The sequence below is a fragment of the Hoplias malabaricus genome, chromosome 3 (assembly GCF_029633855.1).
Source record: "Hoplias malabaricus isolate fHopMal1 chromosome 3, fHopMal1.hap1, whole genome shotgun sequence".
Classification (NCBI taxonomy): domain Eukaryota; kingdom Metazoa; phylum Chordata; class Actinopteri; order Characiformes; family Erythrinidae; genus Hoplias; species Hoplias malabaricus.
In genome coordinates, this window is record NC_089802.1 from 48,632,263 (window position 1) to 48,655,024 (window position 22,762).

At 37.2% G+C, this 22,762-nt stretch overlaps 1 protein-coding gene across 2 annotated transcripts in view; it reads left to right on the top strand.

The window, feature by feature from the left end:
* Positions 1–7,950: 7,950 nt before the first annotated feature.
* plxnb1b (plexin b1b) overlaps positions 7,951–22,762 on the top strand; it is an 84,812-nt gene continuing 70,000 nt past the window's right edge. For both annotated transcript variants that reach the window (XM_066662871.1, XM_066662872.1), the window contains exon 1: positions 7,951–8,363. The gene's annotated coding sequence lies outside the window, so the exon portion shown is untranslated. The remainder of the gene's footprint in view (positions 8,364–22,762) is intronic.

Here is a 22,762-nt window from a genome sequence, read left to right on the forward strand (position 1 = left end):
ACAATAATTTTGAAAGAACTGTTAAAGAACTACATCATTTATACATCAAAAATTCTCATCTCTAAAGATGTTTTCCAAAATCTTCATGAAGGCTGATATTCAGCATGATGTGTAGATAACTGTTGTGTGAATTTCATCATCTTTCTGCAAAAATACAACATTTTAGAGATTTAAATCATACAAAAAAATTTTTTTTAAACTTTGTTTACAATGTATCACACACACATGTTGCTGTGAAATGTATAGAAAAGATACTATTCTATTAAATCTAACACTAAATAGATGCAAGTACATCTTGCCTAAACAAATGTGGAGGAAATGTTGTAGGCGGTGATCACAGGTAGGAAAATGCAATGTAGCATGTAGTTTGTTGATATATCAGGGCGTCTTGGCTGACTTGTCCAGACTAAAGATCTAAATCATGTGCTCTGATAATTCGTCTAAAACTGCTTTCCTTGTTGAGTAACAACTACATGTTACACTCCCCAATTGTTTCTCTCTTGTTGGTTAGTACAAGTAGTAATCACTTAGTAATATTTAATGATCCTTATAGAAAAATTACACTGTAATTATTTGGAAAAAAATAAAAAAAGATCTGAAAAATACACTGTAAAACACAGCAGGTTACACTGTAAATATAACAGGAAAAACATATTCTAAGTATATGGAATTATATAGTTTTTATAAATAAATATATATATATATATATATATATATATATATATAATATGAAATATAAAGATATATCAATTATAAACAAGCATGTTCAGCTGCCCAGTGACATTGTGTTGGCAGCAGTTTAAAAAGAATCAACAACAGTGGCTTCAGTAAAATGTGCCTCAGAGGAATCATTTATAGTCTTCCCCACCCAGCTTGGTGAGATCATGTGTTGGGGAAGCTCTAACTAGTGGGTTGAAATAGCACAATTAGCATAATATTTGGGGTGAAAATAAAGATAAAATAAAAATAAATACAAATTTAAATTAAATAAATAAAGAGTTTTTTTCCTAATTGTTTTGGTTAAATGCAGTTGTATAACTGCACATAAACTTTCAGACAACACCTGTTACTGCAGTAGGAAAACTGGATGATATTTAGTAATGCTTGACTGATGTTGTACAAGTTTAACACACCTTCATTTCATCACGTGTTGTTGTTTTTTTCTTCCTCAGCTCTTTTTGTACTGGAAAATAATAAAAATTGGAAAAAGTCTCATTTGCAAACTAAACATTAGCTAAATATTTTGCAAATGTGTTCAATCCTAAATAAAATGGATTTACATGAGTAAATACTGGTAACTTACTTTGATAAATAAACCAGAACGCCATTGGAGACGCAATAAGAAGGACTAATAACCAAATAGCCCCTCTTGGCCATTGCCAGTCCCCACTTTCGTCATTATATATGTGAGTGACCTTTGCCTGAATGGGTTGAGAGACTGGGATTTTTATGGTATTGTAGACATTTTCTGTGTCACACAAACAAATACAAATAAATAAACAAATAAAGCCACACCAACAAATGTAAACACTATACCTTCTACACAACAATCTTACATCTTTTAGAAAAATTTTGCCTTTCAGTTAAATTATTTGTGACAATAATTCTGCTTTGTAGTTTTGTTCATGTACTCTTTTTTTATTTTTATTTTTTTAAATATACCTAATTAAGTAAGCTCAAGACATCTGATGTCTGATATATTGCAATAACTGTGATGTACTATTGAATTGAGCGAGCAGTGGGACATGTGGCTTGAAGGCTTCAGGTGACTTTCTCAAATGAACATTCATTCAATAAAATCTGTCCTGTCACTTCCTTAGTAATATTTACAGAGCTTTGGAGCTTCGTAGGTGTGAGAGCATAAGTAAAGCAAGGAAACAATGTATTTTACTGTAGTTTCATATGTGAGTTAATGCTACATCAAGCCCCTTGTGACATCACAAGGCTAAAATAATAATACGTTGTCCATTTTCTCCCCCACTTGTTGAGAGCACTAACACCTCATGCCCCGCTAGGCAACTGTAGTGGGTGGTGAATGTTCCAAGTCAGTACATCTCAGGGGATGGTACACTATGACGCATTGTCTAATTGAATGAGCTTGTGCTCTCACATAGAATTAAAAATGGAACTGGACAGCTAATATCTTTCGCATCTACAATGATGAAATGAATTATCACTGTAGAAAGAGGAGGTGCTTTGGTGTAAAATACCCCATTTATATCTGTTTTTTACAGACATACTGAGAACACTAGAGATCATCACAGGACACAGTCACTGGTTTTCTGAACACAAAAATTTTTTTATTTCACACCTCCTCAATGGGAATGAAGGGAAAAAGAGGCTGAAAATAAAGACAGAACAAGGTGGAGCTGATCATATCTTCACAGAGGAGAGACAAGGTATGCCCCTTGTTACAGGTCACAGTAAACCTTGACGTTAAAGATGCTCTCCATATAACTATTTGTTAGAAAGAAAGCAAGAAACATGCTGAAGGTGATTATGTGAAGAATGTTTAGCTTGTCTTCAGGACAATTTTACTGGATACTCCTCTAGTAACACACCAAACAAAAACTCCTGAAATCTGCCCATTTCACAATGATCCACCCTCCTGTCCAGTCACAGACCTTTATCGTTTCAATGATACCACAGATAAGGTGCTATTCTCACTTCCCAGAAATATGAGCTGCAAGATCAGTGTGTTGAGCAATGGTTTCATTCTTAAAATTGGCATAGGCTTCTAAATTTTTTGCACAGTAGAGTGTATAGAACAAGCAATGGAGAATATTTACCTCTAAGGGTTACAATGTATCCAGATCCAATAATTGTATAGGCCGCATCTCCAACAGTGCAGTAGTATAATCCTTGATCCTCGTCTTCCAAGTTATTGATTTTTAGGTTGCAAGAATTTGTTTCTGGCTCCCATACTAGAGTATATCTTGAGTTCCTACCTTCAATGAATGTTGACTTACATGAAGGTGTATCATAGGCAGTGATGATGAGAAAAGGTAATTCATTGCACCTCTGTGCATACCACACTGTCCATTGTTTATGCATCTCAGTGCAACTTAATTGAACCTCTTTGTTTCGCTGCTCTGGCCTTTGCATCACTCTTTGTTTGGCTTGACTAGAACAGACTAAAAGAGACACCATTATGATTAGAAATATTTTGCTGATTTAATTGTGGCATGTCCTGCGCTATGACCCAGATTATGTAGACTTATATTTAGTGAATTTAGCCACTTTATTCATCCATTCATTATCTGTAACCTCTTATCCAGTTCAGGGTCACTGTGGGTCCAGAGCCCAGTCCCTCACAGGGTAACAAACACACTCACACATTCACACCTACTGACACTTTTGAGTCACCAATCCACCTACCAATGTGTGTTTTTGGACTGTGGGAGGAAACCGGAGCACCTGGAGGAAACCCACACAGACACGGGGAGAACACACCAAACTCCTCACAGACAGTCACCCGGAGCCGGAATCAAACCCACAACCTCCATGTCCCTGGAGCTGTGTGACTGCAACACTACCTGCTGCACCACCGTGCCACCCCTAGCCATGTTATGATGAACACAATGTGGACAAAAATATTCAGGTGCACACAAAGCTTGCAGTTCACCATTTCACCATGGTCCACCCTCCTTGTAAAAATGTCTATGTTTGGTAATTACTGATCACATAGTACAGGTATTTTCCCTAAAATATTTGGATGATAAAAAATGATCGCAAATAAAACACTTAGTTGGCAATTAAACACTTTTAGAGCAATAACAACATCCAAAACAAAGTCAATAAAGCAAGTAATGTTTGATTGTCTTGAGAAAATACTTACTGTGTAAAATAAGTAAGCCAATGATAATTCTCTCCATGTTGCGGCTCCTGTAGAAAAGATGTGGTTTTCTTAGATTTTCACCCAGAGTCAGTCATTTTAGCTGACCACAATGACCATTTAGGGTATGATGAACATCTATTGGCTGTGCTGATCATGTGCTTTACCTGATAGACCATACATGCTTATCAACAGAAATTAAGGTTGTGTTCACTGGCTAACACCATGTTGACACAGTTCTCACCATGAAATATTGTGTGATTCATAACGGTTTAAACAGATGGGACTTTACAGTATTCATAATCTAACTTTTTTATGGTCATTGTTACAGATGTGAGTTCTAATGACATAATCTTAACCTTAGCAGCTCTGTACCTGATACATTAAAAATAGCTGTGTACACTCTACTATTCGACAACATCATTGTCCATATAACTTTGCAGAAGAACATTAACTATCCAAATACTATTTGGACTAAATTAACACTGCACTCTACTCCTGTAAACGTGCTACAGCAGCACTAGAGTGCAAGAGTGGCCTCTAGCATGGCGCTTTATTTTAAGTCACAAGACAATGGAGGAAGCAGGTGTGAATATTTTAGAATAGGTTGTCATAATTATTATAAAATATAAAGCCATGGTGATAGCAAGTCATATTTATAAGATGCAAAATCACAGGAACCTGGGTTCTTGTAAATATCATTTTCTAAACAAGTAATTTTTCTGGAAAACAAGAAATCAAATTTATGTATTGTAAAGAAAAAAATAACTAGTATTATTGAGACCCAAGACATTTGCTCTCTCTCTCTCTCTCTCTCTCTCTCTCTCTCTCTGTTTTATTCAGTGTGTACATGGGAAGCGGAAAATGGCCGATGATTGTCATATTGTCACAGCTTCAGGCTACAATATGGTTTGATTTGTCACAGCCACAAACTGCCAGGTTTGTAGAGTGTAAATCGCTCAATGGCCACAACGGGGCGTGTAAGACTCAATATAATGAATATTCTTAGAGTTTCCTAGCTCTGGTAGTGAAGTATCAAGGCAAAGACAGTTATATTACTGTGCCATTTTTACCACGTCCATGTAAAGGAAAAGCTGTTAATGAGCTGAAAAGGTTTTTCTTTTGCTGTGACACGGGAAATATTGTATTTTCATAGTACTCATCACTAGAACGGAAAAGAGGTCATTTTTACATTTTTCCTCTTTTCTTCTGTAGGACAGGGTGGTTTTTGCATGTTTCCAGTTTCAGAAAGATGTGTATGATTGCTTTTGAATGGCAGCAATACATTTTTAAAATATTTTTCATTTCAGAACATCTGGATTCTAATCTTGTTTGTAGTGTAATCATGATTTATTCCCTGCTCCTGTATGTCCTAATGTTGAATATGCGCCCCATTTGTGATGCCAGATTTAATTCTGTGACATAATTAAAGCAGAACAATTTATTTATTGAATTTAAATTCTCCCTGATAGCAAGGAGACAGCGGACCACTGTTGTCCCACTGAGGGCAAAGTTGGAGGTTTGCACAGCGTTTTCTGGGCGGACTGCTGGTGATTAAACAGAATTTTAGACAAAATGCCACATTTTAGCACTTTTCCATTCACAGTCCAATTTACATTATTTTCCTTCATTACGTTCATCTGTTACTCTTTATAAATAAGATTAGTAAATAATTTTAATCCAGCACAGTGTCAATTTTTAATATAATCATTTTATATCAGGCTTATACTCATTATTATATCTCTCATAGTTGTTGGTAATATTTGTATTAGTTTGTTTTCCAGAATAAAAGTCTCTGTGAATTTAAACTCTGTTTGAGGAGATTAAAAATGAGTTATATCCTGTACAGGACAGTAATCTGAGTGGTCCGATGGTGGACCAGCAATGGTCTATAGTCAATGGTGTGCCAGCCTTTTTATGCCAGTGGACCGATATATGCTTGCAGTCTGTACATTGAAAAGAACTGGTCCTCATGATTTTGTTTAATTTTGTTTTATCTACACTAGGTACAACTTAACTGAGCTTTCCTTAAAATCATATTCAGTGCAGACTGCTCCCAGTGTCATAGAATTTCAGTCTGAAAAGGTATATCTGTGTGTGTGTGTGGGGGGGGGGGGGTTACTCCCACTAGACATATGAATGGACTAGTGTTTGGTGCCTCATGAATGCTGTTTTGCAGGCCTGACAGACAGGCCACCACATTCACCCAACTTTAGCACACCCCCAACCCCTTTTATTCAATGCATTGGTGGATTCAGCCCCAAACAGCCACACAAACAGAGGGTGACGTGTAAACGAGCTGAAGAAACTGTACTCTACTGATTTGCCAACTAGTCTCTGCCTCATTATATAACAGCCCACACTTTGTGCTCACCCTTACTATTTCAGAATCTTCATTGGTATTATAATAAATTGACAGGTGTTGGGGTTACAGTATATGGTACAAAGTGGCAGTAAAGTGAATAATTTTTTTCTATAACTAAAGTTATGCAATACATTAGAGTTTAATTGAATGTAATCACACAACATTTATGCACAAACACCACTCCAACTCACCTAAAAGGTGTAATTTGATGGTTCTCCAATACTCCAGAGAATCATGGCCCAAGGCTGTGGTAACTTTTATACTTTTAAAAGATTAGCATTCAGCATGCTCACTTCTGGTCTAAAATGGGTATTTTATACGTATGCTATTTAACGCAATGTTCTCTTAAAATAAATCACAATCGTGTTTTTGTATTTCCTTCCATTAAACAATTGTCATTACATTGTCCAGCATGCATTGTGCAAATATATAATTCAACAACTGGAAATCTCCTGCCCAAGGTCAAAAAAATCCACTCATATAGGGGCTATTAGATTGGCCTCCTTGCAGGATATTTAGCTTTATTCAGTAATATCATGCTTCTGGCTTCCTTTTGCACTAGTCAGCTAGAGGAAAATAAAATTAGACATCTTCCTGTGATTAAATCACTGGGAGCTGACTCATCACCAGACCTCTTACAGAACATTGTAATCCTGAAGTATGGAAATTATAGTGTAAAGAGACAAATAAGGCACATTTACTTACCTCTGAGATCCTATGAGAAGTAGGCCATTGCTGGGTGTGTCTACATCTAAATGCTGGCAGGATCCATGATGAACCTAGGAGTGGGTAAAACGATTGCATTTGAGGCTGTATTATTTGTGGACATCTATATGTCTTACAGCCTATAGGCTGAGGTTGTTTTATAAGCCTTATTTTTTATTGAAGTGACTATTCAAGATTGATAGGTGACATCAGAGCCACAGTTTTTGTGTTTTACAGGAGTTGAACTTCTTAATTAGCAGGAGATGTCTGGCTACTTTTGAATAAAAATACACTTCTGGAAAAAATACACTTTCAAGTGCACAATGCTCTAAATGAACTGTAAATATTATATTTATTCAGCAGATGGCATGGTGGTGCAACAGGTACAGTCACTGCCACATAGCTCTTGGGTCCTGTGTATTTGGGTTCAATCCCACCTCAGGTGACTGTCTGTAAGGAGGTATCCTCTGGGTGCTCTGGACCCCTCTGGTTTCCTCACACAGTTCAAAAACACATGTTGGTAGGTGGATGGATTATTCAAAAGTGTCCATATATGTGTATATGTGTGTATGTGTGTGTCCAGTGTATGATACTACCTTTTGGCCAGTGATTCTGGATAGGCTTTGGACTCACTGTGACCCTGAACATGTTGAAGTCTTTACAGAAAATGAATGAAACAATGCATTTATAATTAAATACAATTTTAGTGCACAAATTATGCCTTTTTGCTGAGTTTAACACATTGAAAAAGGATAAGACCTACAATCTGCCGTAACTTGCAGAAGCCAAATCATTTATTTTAAAATTCAGAAGAATACAGAAACGGTCCAAACCGTTATATTATATGACTGGGTAGTGTAGCGTTCGCCTCTGTGTTGCCCTTTTAAATACAGCAATGGGTTCGTAATGAGGCGTCTGAGCGGGGCCCACCGGTCTGCTCTGTGTCTCCGCTACTGAAGACCAAGCCCCTTTAAGAGCTCCCTGCACCGAGGGCAGCGCTTCGGAGGTCAATCAGTACTACACAAGCTCTTCAGTCCGCACAGTCTTCACGCCGCTCTGTTTCCCTGTTTCAGCCCTGTGTGGTTACGTTGTGTGATAAACAGCTGCTGTTGCATTCTCAGAAAAAAAGCTCTTAGCTTATTTTTCTGCGCTAGTCTGAGATTAAAGCGTTGAGCGGGTAAGTTGGACTTTTACCGAGAGTGGAAGTGAAGAAAAGAAACTTTTACTTCGGGCTTCACTCTGGGATTAGTGCCTCGGTTTAGACCTCGGCGGTTTTTCCCGGATTGTTAAGCCCTCGGCTGCGTTTGAATTGGACAGGGGACGGAGGAGTGAGTGTTTCCCCCCAACACCGACAACAGACCCTCACTTCAGTTCTCGGGACTGGTTTGTGTGATTTGGAAGTGAGTAAAACCTGCGGCTGAGGACTGTGGAGGTGAGCCGATACCGGTGAAGACCTAGGTGAGTCTGTGTGAATTTTGTGTTAGGAACTGTTAGGTGTGTTGTCTTTTGAGCAGAGTCCGTGTGGGGGTCTTTGCGCTGAAACGTTTTTACCTTTTCATTGAGCTCTGGGTGGTTTGCTAACTCTCGTGTCAGTTGAACTGGGGTTTCTAAGAGGGCTTCCCTAGCCGCTAAAGGTCTCTTTGTGCTTTTAAGAAATGACAGTTTTTATTCTTCAGAGTGTTTTAACTGGTACCACAGAAATGTTTACCACCTCTATTGGAGTTTATGTAGTTTGAGAGGTAAGTGTTGTCAGGGTGTTTGAGCTTCATACTGCACGGTAGTAACCGTTTACCGTGCTGAATGTGTAGCACCATGAATCTGTAGAACCTTTATTGCTACCTGTACCCCATATTAGGTAAGTACGCATATTCACTGTAGTATCAAAAACTAATTCTAACTATACTAACGTGTTGGCTTTTTATTGAGACTGGCCAGTGCTGGCTACTGTGGGCGGAACCACTGATCTGTCCTCTTTCTAATGACCCAGGTGTGCTGATGTCCGGTGGGCGTGGTCAAAAGAATAAAACACAATTGCTTTATTGTGATGTAATTTTACACAAAGAGAAATATGTGTCTTACATTGCTGTCCAGAAGTCAGCTTGCCCTTCAGTTGTTCCAATTACAATAAAAAAGCAATTAAAGAAATATCATTAATATTACAGCATCAGGGACATTTTATATTTAGATACAAAATCACACTACTCCCTCCCAGATCCTTACTCATCCTTAAAGTACAGATCTGGCAACAACATGATCATACATTTTTTTTCTTTTTTTGAAATTAGTTTCAAGAACAGCCGGTCAAGTATCATGAATCAAACCATTCCATGAGTTCTCTATGTTGTTTCATCCCTACAGGTGAGAGTCATAGGATATCCAGCACTGAAGCACTTGGCTCTGCAGTGGCTTGCTCCCTGAAAGGGATAATGTATTTGGAAGGGAAGTTATTATCTAGAGAATGGGAGAAGGGAAAGGAATTAGCATATCGCCAAGAGCCTTGCAACGTGTTAAGCATTGGGGGAGCTGGGGGGTGTGCATGCATGGAGGATGGGGGAAGTGTGTTTTTTCTCTATCAGCCTTGGGTAGAAATTAGGTCTGTAGGGACTAATTGGTAGACTAGATGAAGAGGAGTGTTAGTTAGTGGTGTCTGGGAGATTGTAGTTTGTTCTCCTATTTCACAGAATGATATTAACAATTTATTTTTTCCCTTTAATACTTTACTATTCCTAAATCTATAACCATCTGGTCCTGGGCTGATATCCTCAGCTGAAATGGAATGAAACGAAACGACAGCTTAACGGCACACAAAAGCCTTCAGCCAGGGAATCCCAAGCCTCTGTCTGATTGCTGCTCATTCCTAGGCAAAACTGGGTCATCTTCCTCAGCATTTTTCTACAGACATATTGAGTATTGGCCTGATAATGTGAAATATGCATGGTCCATGTTTACTTTCCCAAAACGATGGATTAATAAACATGCTACTGTATTTTGGAAGTTTGCAGATATTCAAACTTGGATGAGTTTAAGACATTTTAGAAACATCTGGAATAAATTGTTAACAGATTTTCTGGAATCAATGAGGGTTGCGTAAAAACGTTTCATAGTGTGTCCTGAAGTGAATTTTCAGATCTTTACATGTTGATGTTGTCTCATTCCGTATTTATTCAGGTTTATTGAACAATACAATTTAATTTGAGTAACAAGTCTAATCTAATGAAGGTGATTAGTAAAATTGAAGATGTTGGGGATGATTTATTTCAGTCTCAGTGATTGAATTATTATATTATAAATAATGAGTGGTGTTTGTGCATCTCATATAAAAAAAAAATAGCCATGCCTCTGTGTTGAAGTCATACATTTGCACCTGTTTTATTCTTAAAGTCATAAATGATTTGCGTGTGTGTTTGTGCTTAACTTTCCATTCATGTCCACCATCATATTTGTTCATCTCTGACACCTGGACAATGTCTGACTCTGAGAGTGAGAAAGTGGCCTTGACTTGTTAAATGACCTTTTAACCCCCATATAAATGCTACTATTATATCCTTTCCATTTGGCCTCTAATGGGTCGACCAGCTCTGACCTGTAAACTAAATGCCAGCCTATTAGACTGTTGGATGTGAGGGGGTATTAGAGAAACAGAGAAGTCTTTTCACCTTTCAGTATGTCATACCAATGAAAGAGCTAAAAAACAAACATGGTGTTTCCTTCAGGAATTACTAATTACAGAACACTGTATATTTCATAGCTTTCGTACTTGTTTCTTATGAAAATCACTTTGCAAATCCTGCAGATCTACTACATTGAATTTCTTTATTTTTAATATATTTTTTCTGGTCAAGGCTTTATCTGTTATTGAGTCACTGGTAAAATTTGTATGTTTTATTAATATGTCCTCAAAACTATTGTAATTGTGTAGGAATACTTTGTCATCTTCTGGTGTTTAATAAGAAAATGACTGGATGGAATGAAGTGTTATCACACCTGTTGCTTTGAATACACATGAGTATCTAATTACTAGCATCTGTTATCAGATGGAACTCTAGCTTTTAACACCCACAGAGTGTCGCTGAAGTGGCGACTGCTTGCTGAAGCTTGGAACAAGGCATTATTTGCTTTCAGTGCAGACAACGTTTGTGTGAATCCAAACACCTTATCTTGCAAGAATGTCATGAGGAAGGATGTTAAGGAGAGAGGAGTTACTTTGGAGTTTTAGTGTCAGTAACGCTCAGAAACCAGATGCTTCAGGATTAGATTCAGGCTTAAGATTCCTATGGAGGCCCTGTTTCTATAACAGCCAGCCACTTTGTACATTGGTTTTAGGCTCTGTGTATGTTGTAAATGGACTGAAGCTTAAAATTGGTGCAGTGTTTATCTAACTGTAGATATAAGCCAAAATCTAAGTTTTAATGATGGCAGTGTTTTTGAAATATATGTATTTTTCTTAAGTTACAAGTGAGTAACTTTAGTAAAGAGACCATTGTTTTTACTTAGCAACTGGTGGCCTGTTGAATGAAAGAGGTCACAATGTATTGTTATTGTACACTGTTGTACACTAATTTACAATCACAATGTGGCATTAATCACACTGTGACGCCTAACAGCATGCAATATGAATACATTTGTTTTAAAACAACATGTTATGTTGTAGGATTGTAAGAATATGTTAGATATCTCCACTACAAAACGGCAGGCTTCCAAAAAGTAAAAAAATGTTAATTTGAGAGAGCATTAGGGGATATAATATAACTTCAAAACATCTTCATGATACACACTATTGCGCTATTACATGTGGATCAGACCCAGCAGTGCTGCTGGAGTTCTTAAACACGGGTCACTCACTAGACACACTTACCTCATTGGTCCTCTGTGTAGATGTAAAAACAGAGAGAGTAGCTCATCTGATGTTGCATAGTGTTGGTTTTTGCTTAGTGTTGGCCTTCATTAGTGAACACTGGATGCTGTCAGCTGAATATATTTGATTGGTGAAAAATTCCCAGTGACACTGAGAGGGATTTAAAATCTTCAGCAGCACTGCTGTGTCTGATCCACTTCTACCAGCACAACACACACTAACACATCACCACCATGTCAGATGGTGTACATGATCTGTAGAGCTGTACATGATCCACGATCCAAATCATACCTGCTCATGGTGGTGCTGACCATTGACAAACAAACTGCTCTTGTGTGATCAGCGGAGCTGAGAGTATGGACAGGGTGAAGCGAAACAAGCTGCTTATAAAGTTATGGCTGATTTGTTTATGTGTCATAGTTGGCTAGTGTTTTTATTTTTATTTTTATTTTTTTTGTGCAAAGTGCTGACTTTATCCATGGTTTGATTTGTTCTTTGAGTTAAGCTCAAAACAACTCTGCAAATCTGTGCTTGTTTTAAAGCATGTGGAACATATTCCTAGCTTGGCTCCCAGAAGCAACAAACTGTGGAAAGACATTTATATTTTGGAAACATAATCAGTAACTTGGAAGCAACTGGGACATATTTAGCATTCAGTTCCCATTTCTGCCAATAGTTTTAATTTGTAATAAATAAACAAAGTTATATCATTATTGTTCAAGGAAAAACGTGTCTCTGTTTTTGTTGATTTTTAGTTTACTACATAATTTGAGCACATCTGTTGTCCTTCACATTGTGTGAAAGTTACATGAAGAATAGACCAATAGACATTCTCCAAAATTACTTAGGACAACATTTTTTTATATATATATATATATAAATATTTTTATAACATTGACTTCAATTGAAAATTAAGAATGTTTGTTTCCTTCTATAAAGTTACAGTTTTAGAGATGCATGTTTTCATTTGGACAGCGAAAATGTGTGTGTGATTTGTCTATGCTTGAGTGACAAATTGTTTTTTATTAGTTTAAGAGTTTATTATTGATTTTAAGAGTAATTTGCTACTGGTATAATTAAGCTCTATGTAACCTATTAACAATCACAGTATTTTTTCCTTATCTCAATCAGAATCGCACGAAAGAAAAAAAACATAAATGTTTGTTTTTGTGCAGTATACCTAGTATTATGAAAGATTACCGTTTGTAAACCACACACATCATTAAAAGATATATCTATGTTTTTAATGATATACTCTATCTAAGGGATCACCATAATGCTTGGTTTGTGTATTATGTTTACTGTTCTTCCTCTTTTGATTTTTGCAGTGATTAAGCTACTCTTTTCCTCCTGTTTGTCTGACCTTATGTTCCATTTGAAGAGATGCAGATAACTCCTGCCGTAGGATTGATATAATGAGTCCTGGCCTCTCTATGTGGTCCTCAGATTAAAATCTAGATTAACTACTCTATTTAATTACTCTACTCTGGTTTTAGCAGTGTAATCTTATCACAGTGTCTGCTCTTTTTAAAAGGGCCTGAGAACCACAGTGGAATAAATTTTAACAGGCAGCAAGGTGCACAGGATGGTGCCTCAGTTAAAACACCAATTCACAAAGGCAGGTCACTTTTGTTGTCTGTTATAGAGTTAATTCTAGGCTCAGAGGAAGGCCCCACAAAACCCACCAGGCAAATGAAATTAAAGTTAAACCAGGCTCCTCTGTGTTTCACCTATAGCAACACTTCTCGTGTTGTCGCTGTGTTTTTTAAGCTATTTCTTTCAGCTGAAACTCAGGGTCATGAGCAGCTCCTAGACCACTGATAAAATCAGGCTTACTACTTGTACTTATTACTACTTACTATCTTACTACTGCTCCTACATCAGGTGTTGGTTAGTTATGGATTTTCACGTCCACTTAAAAGATTTCTTGTGTCATATCAACAAGAAATGTACTTGTACAAATAAATGCTAAGTTCCTCTATAATACTTATCCACATGAACATGTAGTAAACAAAGACTAATTCAATAACATCTTATTGACAGATACGTATGTACAAATATTGCATATCTGCAAGTGCAGGTGCAAAAGTGGAGGAGCTGTCAGATGCAGCTACAGTTTGAAATGTTAAAAATTTCAAGTAGAATGTCTGAGATGACCTGAGGTAGGGGCAATATTTTCATCCTGAGCTAATCCAGAACCACACTAGAAAGGGGTGGTTTATTTGACTGCAGTCCCTCACCTTGTGCTTCAGGAAACGTTCCCATGGGGCAGTACCTGACAGTACTTAGCAAAGGTTTTGAAAATGGTAGAATGGAAAGTAGGTATAATAAATTGGATAATGCTGGCTAACCTATACCCTACACCTGATTCAGTCATGTGACACTTCACAGATTGTGTTGTTTTGTTTGAAACATTAACATTAGGGATAACCCAATAGCTCATAGTTGATTTTCTGGTTAGTGTAAGTAGGAGAATAATTCCATTACCGGTTGAGGTTTGAAGATTGTCATTTGTTTAACTTTAGTTTGCAGCCCTGGTCCAGTTCCCGGTCCTGGAGTATCCTTGACATGAATATTTTTGTGTTATCCCTGCTCTTACACATCAGATTCAAATAATGATTTTATTAACAAAAAATAGAGTTGAAGTAGGCTTATTAGAAATGGAAACAGTGTTTGCTGAACTAATTATTAAAACAAGAAAGGATATTAAATGCAGGAATGCTGAAATGCAATTTTTATGAGAGGTTCGTGTTTATATCTGCCAGTCAAGACACGCTGTCATGTTTTGTATGCTGGAATTTTTATTTATTTATTTATTTTTATATATAGCACTCTCTTTTTTTCTTCCTCATTTCACTAATGGTGGAAGCCATGGGGTTTTGTGCTACATCGTGAAGACTGAAAGGTTCTGCCAGTCAGGAATGGTAACCAGGACAATCTGGCAAGCTGTAAAATGTTTGATTAAGGGCCAACTTCAGTGATGTGATCTTTTTCTCTTGAGAGAGAGATGTGAGTCAAGTTGGGGGGGGATAAGACAAAAGCATTTAAGTGACATTTTCAAGGTGTCCTTACCCCAGCAACACAAAGGTTGAGCTGAGGCCTGGCATGTGTGTTTTAATCAGAAATGCATCCAGAGAATCCTGAAACCACTTTTATGCATTCGAGTTTATTGCCCTTCATACCTTTAGTATCTGACTGAATTGTTTCAAACCGTTTATTCCAAAGAAAACTGCACTGAAAAATTTAATTGTTAGGTTGTAATTACATGCATAATTTCATTATTCAGGTCATGCAAATGAGGGTGTATTACGATGAAACAGAATACGAAAGCTTTGCAAAACCCCTAGTTTCTTTGATAATTCTGGAAAGCTCTGCAAATTAGACTCTTATTATAATAATGCTGACTTGCTTTTTTGAACATTCATAACGATATAACACAACCCTCATGCATGTCAAGTATGTTTTTATCATTTCCAAGGTAGCTGAGATATTCCAGGGAGGGAGGGAGGGAGGGAGAGAGGGAGAGAGGGAGAGAGAGAGAGAGAGGGAGGGAGGGAGGGAGAGAGGGAGAGAGGGAGAGAGGGAGAGGGAGAGAGAGAGGGAGGGAGAGAGAGAGAGAGAGAGAGAGAGAGAGAGAGAGAGAGAGAGAGAGAGAGAGAGAGAGAGAGAGAGAGAGAGAGAGAGAGAGAGAGAGAGACTTCATGCTGTTTACACACCCACTCTGTTCACACTGCAGTCCTTTTTTCAGGTCTCTTTGTTGTCTCTACTGCCTTAAGTGTAACATTTGGCCCTCAGAAGTTCACACTTTGAGTCCTGTGTTCTCTGCAGCAACTACAAAATATGTGTATGTTAGGGGTAGTGGTTAACTGAACATTTTGTGCCTGGAACCAATGCTTATTATAGAGGATTAAACATTCTTACCATTTGCTTAAGCTCCAACTTTGGAACTCCAAATAACACTCCGAAAAATAAATATCATAAAATATTTTGCCATGACATGGTTTACTTTATGATAAAGGGTCAATCTTTTTACATATTTTATGAATATTTACGCTAATCTTGTTAGGTTTAGCAGTTCAATCATTCATCAAGAAGTCACAAACACAATATTTGGTAAATATCAGCAATATTTTCACCAGTATCAGTTAATGCAACTGTTGGCATTATTGACCAATATTATCAGAGGCTACCAGTATTGTCAGCCAACGCATTATCACACATGAACACAGGCAAATTTCTAGAGAAACTCTGCAGTGAGAAATGAAACACGTGGTTTGCTGTGGTGCGGGAGAACCTCCATAACATTTACCGTTCTGTTCTCACATGCCTTTTCTAGGGCGCTACCAGGATAGTATGGGTAGACGGGTAATGTCCAGGACGAATGTTGTGGGTGGTCACATTTATGCATACAGCTCCTCTGGGTTAACTCTGGAACATTTCTGGATTACAGAGTATGTGTGAAAAGGGCAATACATATTAACTGGCGACTATTTATGCCTGAATCATATAGACAAAAACTCCATATTGCTGTAATATTGCTAGTACGCTGTGAACAAACTTCATCTTGCTGTTGGGGAGCGACAAAGTACAATGTTAGTGGTGTGCAGAGGGTCAAAAAAAAAAAACGGTGTACAAATCAAAACTGTAGGTTTCCTATTAAGTTTTGTTATATAAAAAAATAAAAATGGTCTCACTATAAAGTGTGTGGTTAGGGTAACCTAGTGAAAAAAATGTAACCTGATCACAGGTCAGTTTTGATCTTTGACAATTTGAATAGGCTTAATCTTGTCTCTTCTCATCGCTTGTTCAAACTTGCCAAAAAAAAAACAACTACAATGTGGCACACACACATTCACACAGTTTGTGTGAGAGAGAAATTTGCATTTATAACATTTAGCTGAAATAATGAGCTAATGGTCTGAGAATGCTTCCTCATTATCACAGGTTTCTATGAAGGACTGTGCCAACAGGAAATCTCTGTGGGGTCTCTTCCAGTCCCCCTCCTCCACTGCTACTTCTCCACTTATTTTTTTTTCTTCTTCTTCTTCTCCTCTACATCCTCTGTGCCTTTAAAGCCATAAAATACATAATAATGTCCTGATGTTTAATTACTGTAACCTCTGAGTGTATGTGTGTTCACATGTTCTTAGTGTATATATTATTCAGACCTGTATTTTGCACACTGAATAGGTGTGTGTGTGTGTGTGTGTGTGTTACTCTCTTGTAGGCAGCCCCCTCTCTGCAGGGGGTAAAATGAGAGAAGGCCATGCAGACTTCTTTGTGCCTTTGTTGGAGTAAAGGTTGAAAAGGCCAGCAAATAAGAACAGGAGAGGGGTGGGGGTGAGGAAGGATAAGTGTACATGCCTCTGCTGGCACACTGCAGTGGAAGCCCTGTTGCTGCTGGATATGAGGTGTATGCTTGTGTGAGTAAAAGGAAAGTTGAAGTAATGTTTAATCCTCGTTTTAATGGAACTGAGAACACATCTGAGGTTTTCTTATTTCTACACTTCCTATAGTGCTTACATGTGTGGGAAGATAGCAAAGTTGATTTGGTTGTTGCCTGCACTGACTTATAAACTCACTGCAGGCCTAGTGAAGGAATAATGACGTTTAATGTGTTAAGCCTTCAATACTTCCCTGAGAAGTGTCAAATTTGCACAAAATGCATAAATGTGTCCCTTATTGTTGGCATCTGTAGTTGCTTCTTAAGCCTTTGCCCTAGCATTGCAAGGCTAATGAAACATAATGGAGAATTACACTTCACCTCTTGGGAAGATACGGACTATTCATGTAAATCTTCACACATTTAACCCAGTCATGTTAATTCTTTTAAAGTAGTTGAAAGCTTAATATGTTGATATATTTATGCTCTTTGACTGTTCTTTTGTCATATTTAAGGTTCTGTTAATATGTCACTTACTGCAAAAACTAGCAGATGAACGCTAATGTACACCTCGTAATTCAATATGTCAACCAGGAATGTCTGAGCTCTGCAAGAAAACAAACACCTTTAAATAAACCAGACAATGGAAATAAATGGTCACAATTAATAAACAGCAGTATTTGCCATTTTCAAACCTGTATTTTGTCTGTACATTTGTTCAGACCTGTTTTGGTTGATTTAATTACATTTGGGTTTAGGGGAAATTTAGAATGGGGTGGGGGTTGTTGGCAATGTAGTTTTCAATGGCTCAGCAGCATTTTTGAGCAAGCTACAACAGGTGTCTTTTAGGTATCTGCCAATGAGTATTTGTGTTTAGTCTTTCTGTAAGTGTGTATGGGTGAACAATGTCCTTCCTGTGATGTAATGGTTTGATTATTTCTGATTAGTGCTGAATGGTGGCGGTGGGTTATTTAGTAATGGGGCAGTAAATTCTTGGTTAATTCCCCTGCTTCAGCCGGTTTTTTGCAATGCTGGAGCCCATGGATCCCTCTAAAAAAAGGAAGCCTGCCCTATTGTCATTTGTATTTTAAACTTAGCTTGTTTTGCAGTGTTTTTTCCTGACTCTCTCTTTTCCTAGTATATTCTACTTAGTGTGAATATATATTCACACATCCTTATGTGCAGTTTTCACCCCTTTCTCCCTCTGTTTGTGCTCCCTTTATTTTTCTTTATTTCTCAGGCTGGTTACCAGCACGAAGAAGGGCAGTCACCCTGAACCCCTCTCTCTCTCTTCTCTCTCTCTCTCTCTCACACACACACACACACACACACACACACCTACCCTACACCCCCTGGGAGTCTCTCTATCCTGGGAAAAGATGTTTCCATGGAGAACAGAAGATGAATGTCAGACCAGACTGCTAAAAAGTTTTTACTTTCCTTTTAGGGCCTTAATGAAGTTCTCTCTCTCCTTTTCTTTCACTCCCTTCACTCTCACCCTATCTGGCTCCCTCCCCTCCGAGTTATATAAACACACACAGGAATAAGGACATTAATTTTATATGTAGTTCATGCTTTTTGCTCCTGTTTCAGATATTTCTAAGTAATTGCTCTATAATGAAAGCTGACAAGTTCCTAAGCATTGAATGAATGAAAATGTGGGAATGAATGAATGAATAAGCAAAAGAAATTGTATAGTGTGTGTCTGTGTGTGTGTTTTTATTTTTATATATATATATATATATATATATATATATATATATATATATATATATATATATATATATATATATATATATATATATATATATATATATATATATATATATATATGTGTGTGTGTGTGTGTGTGTGTGTCGTCTTTGTATCTGAGTTTTAACTTGCATTTGTGATGCACTACTTTTTCATAGTCCCTGTAGTGATTTCGAAAGGTGTCTGTTTTTAATTCTGTGCCAAGTGCGTGCCCAAAGATCATAGCCAGCCAACTCTGGTTTTGGGCTTTATCCTTTATCCAGAGATGAATCTGCATATAGATTACTACTCTGTACTATAGATGATGAAATCTCCCAAGTTATTCACAAAGTCTTCTGAAAGACTCAACCACTGTTTTGTTGCTTTTTTTGAAACCAAATCATATTACTGACCCATTATCAATTAACCTGATTCTTTTCTTCTTTTTTTTTTTTTTTTTCTTTTGAAGCATTACACATCTTTTTTGTTGTCCTGTTTCAACATTTTGGAATTTTGCTGGCACAAAAATCGAAATGAGAAAAAAAAACCAAAACAATAACATTTCTAAGTTTCAGCATTTTAAATAATTTTGTACTATTTTAATTAAATATAGCATTTAAATTATTTACATATCATAGCATTCTGTTTTTATTTAAATTTTACCCAGCATTGCAAATCTTCTGGAATTTGGGTTTGTATATCTTATTTAACTTGGATTAGACACATCAGCAGTTCACACTTGGAACCTCAGGCCTCACTACAAAGCCATACTACAACTGAAAGCCGGACTGCGCAAACATGCAGTTCTCATCCTCACCGTGCACACTCTCACTTATTATATCCACAGTCAAAACAAGTCACTTGCTTACATACAGATGACAAGCTCCTTATTTACTTAATAGTAAGAGTTTTTGTTCTGAGCAATCAAACTTCAGAACACGTAAATATCATGTGTACTGTGAAAATGTACTGCCAACTATTTTGTTTAATCAGGGATCATAATATAATAACACCAATATAATTTTAAAGTTTCTAGGTATATTGCAATATGAGGAAATATCAAAATATGGTGGAATGTACATATTTGTATTTATAAGATAGACCACACACACAGAAGCCCAGTTCAAATGATCCCTGTATATGCAAGCTGTGGGTGGGGGGGACCTAACTGCTCTTAGCTGTTCTTGTACTCAGCATTCATTTGCAACTTGCAGCAGTCTGTGTGCTCTTATGGCTGTAGGCTCATAGTTGTCTTTGATCTTTATCAAAGTAAGACTTTATTAAACTAATTTAAATGAGGCTATTTTAAGTCATTAAAGTTTTACATACTGCATCTCTGACAAAGAAACATTATTGCATTCCATTATGGCAAATGCATAGTTATTTGTAATCTGACAGTTAGCTTTTGGCCTTGCTCTGTAGCATATGGCTAACAGTCGGGGCATGTCAAAAAGTTACGCGTGTGTATATGTTAGGGGCTGGAGGAAGGTGTGTGTCAGCATTTTCTTTTGTTTGGCACTCAGGGCTGACAGTTCAAAGGATGCCTCTTGCCATTTTCAACACTCATACCTTTTGCCTCATGTATTATGCAGCATGCCGTCTGGCATATAAGGAGTTAAAGCGCACTTGAGTGTGTGTGAAGGGCTCCCCATGGTTTAGAGGTTTCCTAGCAACCCTTTTGCCACTTGTTGCCAAGATCTGGTGGGACGCTAGTTGCCCGGGGAGCCATCTCTTGCTGTGAGAGCCTCTGTTCACTTTTCTTTCCTTCGGGGAGATTTAGAGAGTACACACACGTGTGTGTGTGTGTGCGCACACACACACACACACACACACACAACCATAGTGTTCACTAATCTGACTGTGCCTTAGAAGTGTAGCGTGCTGAGTGTTTTTTGTCTTACATGTGAAATAGGCTGCCATTTCGTATTTGTATGTGGTTTGGTGTGCATTGTTTGATCTAAACTAGCTTTTATTGGGCAAACAATTTATTAATGTCTTATTCTATGTACTCTATTATATGTGCACCATATTATGCTGAAATAGTGTGCTTTAGACGTAATTGTAAATATTTCCACATTACCAACCTACATACTATGTTACATGTAGAGCTGCCTTAAACAGAATCCCAGTGTGCGCGAGAGTGTTGGAGAGGAAAGCATGACGGTGCAAGGTAGAGTTTAGGGGAGATTACGTCCCAGGAAAATTCTACAAACCAAAACAAGCCACAGTAGGTTTCTGTACCTGACCTTGACTATTTTTCTAACTCCAGGAGCCAATGACTACATAGGCTCTACCCCAATATTTTGGTGTACATATTTAGGTTTCATAATACGTGTTGTTACTCTTGCTGCTGCTGTTTGACATGTGTATACACTGAATTATAGTTGAATAAAATGTAAATTTACACAAATGTGGCCAGTCAGTCGAGATATGTGTAGTTTTGATTTCGTAAGCAATAAAATCAAGGCTATTTCACAAATTAGCTAAGAATGAGTGATTCAATATAGACTTGCTTAGGTGAGTTCTGATACAGTAGGACATAATGATACGTGTAAGCTTATTTATTTATATAGTTATGTATACATAAATTAAACAAAATATTAATGTTAAACAAAATAAATATGGGGTAAATGTAATATACTGTACATTTGTTTAAACATTTATATCAAAGCATTGCATTAAACTTTATCATAGTTCTTCCTCCAAGGGTTTGCAGAACATCTTCAGTCTGGATAATTATGTATACAAAATGTTCTTATATGAAGCACATTTTAATTAGAAAGTGCAGTAAAACTCAGTGAGTACTTTGACTCACTTCTCAGGATTCCAGACAGACATTCTCCACCAGCCAATATTTACATCCAGTTTGCATGTCCCCACCTGACACCAGTAACAGTAAAAAAAAAAAAAATAATAATAAAAAAAAAAAAAAAAAAAAAATCACAGTCATGTTCCAGATGACAGAAGGGTTTCTTTACCACGTCTTTCAGTGTGCTTCTCTTATCTTGCCTCACAGTTGAACTCCTCCCCTTTCTCTTTCTTTTTCTCTGTCTCTTTGTCTCTCCAACCCTGTTTGCCTAAATTATCATCTCTTAAAGCTGTGGCTGCTCTGTCTAGCAGTCTGTGGGAACCTTCTGATAAGTGTGTTTAGGAGTCAAAGTTATGGGAACTTAACAAAAAGAACAAAATGTTGCTTATAAGTGTTTCTTTATGAATGGCCTATGTCTCTTACTATTTTTTCTGTAGCAAATAAACATTCAATAAATTTCATAAATTTCAAATGACTGCAGTCCCATCTGAGGTTCGTACAGCATATGTATAGATTTTGAATCCATTATTTCTGTGAAGCTGAGGAAACCAGCACATTTTCATACATCCGCCTGCGCAGCCTAAAGCAGTTTGGTGCTGCCCTTTGCATTGAAGCAGCCAGACGGCTTTTTGAATGAGGCACAACACAAAGCAGTCCGTCAGATTAGAGATTATTTACATATATTTAAGGCTTGAGCAAAAATGGGCGTGTTTAAAAAAAAAAAAAAAAAAAAACAAACCAAAAAACGTTAGAACATGGTTTTTTATAAAAAGGAATTATATTAACAACAAATATTTAATATGGACCTCAGAATATTGTCTTTAAATACACAAGGGATGGGGTCAGCTGACATTTGATGAGTTTTAAAATGAGATTTGACAAATGATGCAATATAAGACTGCCTTAGAAACTTTGATCTCCTGAGGAATTTGTAGCAATTACAAATGAACAATGATTTTGCTTTTCATGTGAATGCGGTACTAAGAAAGGCAAATGGCTAAACTTGTGCATAGCTTAATCTTTAACCATTTGTATCTTTTCAGACAATTCCGTTTGTATGAATTCCTTTCAACATGCAA